Source organism: Equus przewalskii, chromosome 23 (genome assembly GCF_037783145.1).
Source record: "Equus przewalskii isolate Varuska chromosome 23, EquPr2, whole genome shotgun sequence".
Classification (NCBI taxonomy): Eukaryota; Metazoa; Chordata; class Mammalia; order Perissodactyla; family Equidae; genus Equus; species Equus przewalskii.
Window position 1 is genome coordinate 22,342,014 of NC_091853.1, and position 5,508 is coordinate 22,347,521.

Here is a 5,508-nt window from a genome sequence, read left to right on the forward strand (position 1 = left end):
CGCCCCTGCCCCCCAAAGCAACCAACAGCTGTTACTAAATTGAGTGGCAATATGATGTCATATCATAGGTGACTAACCCACCGAGGCTTCTCTGCGAGCCATCATCTAAATATGACAGCGTGCTATCATCCTGACCTTTTCGTGGGAGAAAGCTGAGTGAGGGGCTTGATACTGCCTCCCGGAGCTCAAGTCCATGTCTGACCTTCTGCGGCCAGCATCTGACTGAGCATGTGAGGATACACATGCCCACTCCCATACACACATTCCTTTCCTAGTAGAAGGTCACTTTCACCCAAGACAGCTTTCCTCAAGTAGCCAGACTTTGAAATTAGCAGCCGTCAGAATGTTTAATAATTACAGTCATTAGGGAGGAACTGGGGAGAAGGGTCGTGTATACTTACATGTCATATATCCCAGGTAATGGGTTAGACATTTTACATACTGTTTTTCATTTAATTCTCAAAACACTCTGAGGAAGGCGTTACGACACTGTGCAGTTAGAGAAACTGAGATCAGAGGAGTTAAGCAACTTCCCCAAAATTACAGAGCTGGTTATGGTGGGGCTCAGATTCCACCCCAAGTCTCTGTGACTCCACGATGGACTGAATTCCACATACGGAAAGGCATTATCACCCCACCTGGATTTATTTTAAAACAGACTTTATTTTGCAGAGCAGAGCAGTTATAGGTTCACAGCAAAACAGCAGAAGGTACAGAGATTTCCCATATACCCCCTGCCCTCCCCACATGCACACTCTCCCCCACCAGATGGACCAGAGTGGTACATTTGTTACAACTGATGAACCTACACTGACACATCGTAATCCCCCAAAGTCCACAGTTTACATTAGGGTTCACTCTTGGTGGTGTATGCTCCGTGGGTTTGGACAAATGTCTAATGACACATATGCACCATTACAGTATCATACAGAGTAGTTTGCCCTAAAAATCCTCTGCGCTCCGCCTATTCATCCCTCCCTCCCCACTAACCCCTGACAACCACTGATCTTCTTACTGTCTCCGTAGTTTTGCCTTTTCCAGTAGGTCATATAGTTGGAATCATACAGCACATAGCCTTTTCAGATTGGCTCCTTTCACTTATTGATATGCACTTAAGGTTCCTCCATGTGTTTTCATGGCTTGATAGCTCATTTCTTTTTGGCATTGAATAATATTCCATTGTTTGGATGTACCACAATTTATTTGGCCATTCACCTACTGAGTCATTGGATTTTTAAAACATTCTGGTGTGGTTCCTACTGAAAATAGAGATAGCCACAGGGACCGGTCTTTCTCTTCTGGACCCCGTACCTGCCTCCTCACTCCTGCAACCCATATGGCACCTGCCATGGGGGTGCCCCTTGGCCTGCCTCCTCTAGGCATCATTTCAGCAGCCTGGAAACCAGCTCTTCCTCCAGGATGAGCTCTAGGGCCAATCTGAGGAGAGCTCACACGTGCGCATTGACCAGAAAATCAGGCTGTTCCCTTTTCCCTCCTTGCCCATGATGCTCTCAGGTTTGCTCTCCAACCCCCAAAATAGTCATTCCTAATATGTCTCACCAGTTACCACGCAGGTTTTTTTTTATTCCTTCCATCCATCCATCCGCCCAACAAGTATTTATTGAGCACCTACTGTATGTTGGTGGTAGATGGTAAGTCTTTAGAGGACACTGAATGTGTTTATCTAAGTTTGCACGCATTGTTATACCCATGACAGCCCCTCGCTCCATTAATAAATACTTTTTGATGGCTAGGGAGTGGTGCGTGGGGAGATAAAGACAAAGACAAACAGAGTGAGTGACTAAAAATAAGCCTGTGAGACCACCTGAATTCACTGTTATCATCAAATTATAATATCATTATTATATACAACATTATAATTACAAACGTTTTATTATGACAAGAACCCTAATATAGCACTTTCTGTGTTTTAGGACCTAAGTGCTTTTACATAAATGGTCAGTCTACTTGCCGCCTGAAAAGGCTGTACAGGCCGAAATATAAATAGATTAAAGAAAGTTTCAAACAAATTCCTGGAGGGCAGATCTATAACAAGTTATTAAAGTGGAGTTAGGAACAACCAGGGCGCATTCCTAACCAATGAGAATGATGTCACGAAGGGTAAGTGCCATAATCCAGCCCACGCCATCTTAGCGGCTCCATCGGAGGCAGGCGCTCAAGTGGGCCAGAGCTCAGGGCTGACCCAGCCGGCCATTGCTAAGCAGTTACTATGGAACTGGATTCACCCAGGGACCCCTGAGTCTCCGCTATGCTGGGAGCCTGTCAAATGGCTTCTCCTCCACCCTTTCACCTCTGTCAGGCGAGCAGCTGTGTGCGTCGTCTTCCCACATCTCTCCCCCCAACAAAAGAACCACATTACTTTGTGTCATCCAGTGAGTCACTGGCACGGTTGGGAACAGACCCAGGATTCCTGCTCCTTTCTTTGCTGGGGCCGTTTGCTGGAGATCACAATCCTTCCACATTAGTGGCCAGTTACATTTACGGCTCTTAACAACATTAAATGGGGCTTCTGAGATAGGAAGATGATGGGAAGTGAAGGCTGGGAGATAAAAAGTCAAAACCTGAAACGACACACAAGATTTTGATTACTGAAGGTTTAAAAATGGCAATCCAACCCATCCTGTCATTCCATTGGGAAGTAGTTCCTAGGTCTGGGAAGGAATAACCCCCTCCCCTATCTTGAGACTGTATGGAAGAGAAAAGAAAGGGGAAGAAGGAATAGCCAGGGGTCCTCAGAAATTGTATTCTCCAATTCTTCCCTACAGTGTCATCTCTATACTTACTTCAAGTCGCCATTTGTCTTCCTTTCTATCGTGTAAATGGCGTGTTACAGTTTACCATGCACATTTACACCCACGGTTCCACCTGAGACTCATAACAGAGGTGTGATCATGGAAAGAGCAGTGGGCTGGAAGTCAGATGACTAGGACTCTCTACCTAACAGGCCATGTGACCCCAGGCAGGTCACCTCACCTGCACCTCAGTCCCTTAGTTATAAAACAGGGGCTGGCCTGGTTGGCCTGAAGGTCTCATACTGCTCTAAGCTTCCATGTCTGTACGTCCAAGCCAAGTGCAAGGGAACGAGCCGCTGACCGCACGGCTGAGGCTGTCTGTAGTTTTCTCCATCTCCTCCTGAGGTTGTGGTGGGAGCACACACCAGGGGTTTGGTCACAGGCTCCAGAAAACCTGGCGGTACAGGAAGGGCAGCGGGCAGTGACTCCCATTGATAGAAGAGACAAGAGCATGATAGAGGAGACAGGAGCAGGGGACACAAAGGAGAGCTCTGTGGCGGCTGGAGACTGGGTATGAAAGAGGGGGGTCAGTTTAAATGTCTCCCAGGGGTGAGCCAGGGGCGGAAGGTGCTCCTGGTAGACCGGGCATGTGTGGCCTGAGGATGGGGCTGTGACACTCAGCCAAGGACCAACAATGATTGTCGGAAGATAACAGTGGCTTCAGGTCACCCACTTGGCTCCGTTTCCAGCACATAGGCACCATCATTTTGTTTAAAACTTTGAGAAGCTGTTGTTGTCTCTAATTTGTTTTTGGCATGAAAATGCTGTTCCAACAGGAAATTTTCTGTTGCTTTACAGAGGAGATTATGATGGAGGAGAAACAAGGTATTTCTTCTGCACTTGGGTGGAGCTGGCTGCTGGTGTGCCAGGTGAGGATGCTTTAAGAGGGATGCCCTCTCTGGTTTCAAGAGAGAAAAGAGAGTCAAGGGTAGGCCTGGCAGGGCTGGGCCTAGGGTGAGGCGAGTGAGGTGCTTAGGGTGGAAACGCAGGATGAGCACCTGCAAGGGGGCACCTTCTCACCTGCCTGACCCTCCTTCTCCAGGGATCTTCTGGGGTGGAGTGGGTCACTGGGTCAAAGGCCCTGGGCTTGCATTAAAAGGGAAAAAGCAGGTTCTACGGGACTCAACATACCCAGAATAAGACATACATTTCACAGCCCACCTTCGCCACCAAAACACAGACTCAGAGTCCAGCTGACCTGGGAATGACTTCCTGTTTGCCATTCTTTAGCTGTGTAACCTAGGGAAACACATTTAGATTTCCTTCTTCGTCAGTAAAATGGGGCAATTAATATCGACCTCAGAGGGGCGGGCGATAGGGTTAAACGAGGGGGACAGAGAGGATGAAAACACCTGCCACATAGTAAACCTCAGTAAATTGTTAGCTCCCTGTGAGCCTATTGCGACAGGGCTGAAAGATCCAGCTGTAAGATCGAACCTCTGGAAATTTCGCAGGCAGTATTAGCATAAGAGGAGGGTTTGGGGACCAGTTCAGGAATTTCAGACCCAGAGTTAAATAACTTGTTGCAGGTCACATGACTAATGGCAGAGTTCGGACACAGATAAATGGGCCACGCTGCCCTAAATTGATGGATTATATACATAAACATTCAAAGCACAGCCTTTCTCTATGAGCAGAGATATAAGCATATGGGGAGCAGCTGGAAGTGAAGGGGTAGGGAGTCAAGGGCCATAGAAAACTTCCTGACTTTTGAGTAAGGATGAGATTCCGGTTAATCACAGAGGGCTTCCAGGAGGAGGTTCTGAGGCTTCGGGGAGCTTCCAATGAGGTTCAGGTGCTCTTCTTTTTTTCAACATGATCTCAACAGCCAACACTTCTCCGGACAAAGAGATATAAGACAAGTTCTGCCTCCACGGGTGAGCGAGAGCAGTCATCGCTCTAGATCTTTCACGATCCAAGGCCTGGTCCCTTTAAGACATCGAAACTCAGTGAACGTTCTACGGAGGCCTCGCGGCCTCCCCGAGGCGCGCTGACGTCATCCTTCGGGGAAGCGGCTGACGTCAGCGCGTCCTCGACGAGGGGGGCGGGGCCGTGACTCACCCGCACCCCGTCCCGCGGGGCGCACGTGAGCGCGCGGCGCGCTCGGCGCTAATTTTAGCTCGGGCTACTTCCGGGGGGTCGGGCGAGGTCGAGGCGGGCAGGGGGCTCCTGGCGGGCTGGGGGCGCGGTGCTCTCCCGTGTCTTGCTGCGCCGCCGTCGGTGCCCCTGGAGCGGCGGGCCCGGCCCGAGGGGTGGCGCCCCGCGGCGACTGAATAGTGCTGGGGCGCGCGCGCTTCCGGAGGCTGGGCCCGAAGGGTGCGCTCCGCGTGCGGCCCGGCCCCGAGCCCGCCAGGCCTCAGGTGGGCGCTCCCTCCTGGATGGCGACTCGGGACTTCCCAGAGAGGGCCAACGTTCTGGAAAGTTCCCTGGTGGCTGGGGTGCGATGTGGGCTGAAGTCACAGCAGCGGGGCTCGGCGAGGGCTCGGCGGGCGGAGTGGACCGAGCCCGTCGGGACGACAGCCCTCAGGGGCGGCCGTGGGGCGGGCTCCGGGCGCTTGGCCGTCGGGGCGGGTGGGGGGCGCCCGGGACCCCCCAGCGAGTCGCCAAGCCCGAATTCGGCGCGGCGGTGGGAGGGACGCCGCCCTCCGCGGTGTGAAGGGTGGTGGCCGTTCTAGGGTCGGACCAAGCTCTGGGG

General features: G+C 51.3%; 1 long non-coding RNA gene across 1 annotated transcript; it reads right to left on the minus strand.

Moving 5' to 3' along the window:
- Positions 1–4,568: 4,568 nt before the first annotated feature.
- On the minus strand, positions 4,569–5,084 carry LOC139078952 (uncharacterized). Its single transcript, XR_011532169.1, has 2 exons — positions 4,943–5,084; positions 4,569–4,742 (listed from the first exon to the last, which is right to left on the minus strand). It is a non-coding gene; the product is annotated as an uncharacterized lncRNA (long non-coding RNA).
- Between the last annotated feature and the right edge of the window lie 424 nt (positions 5,085–5,508).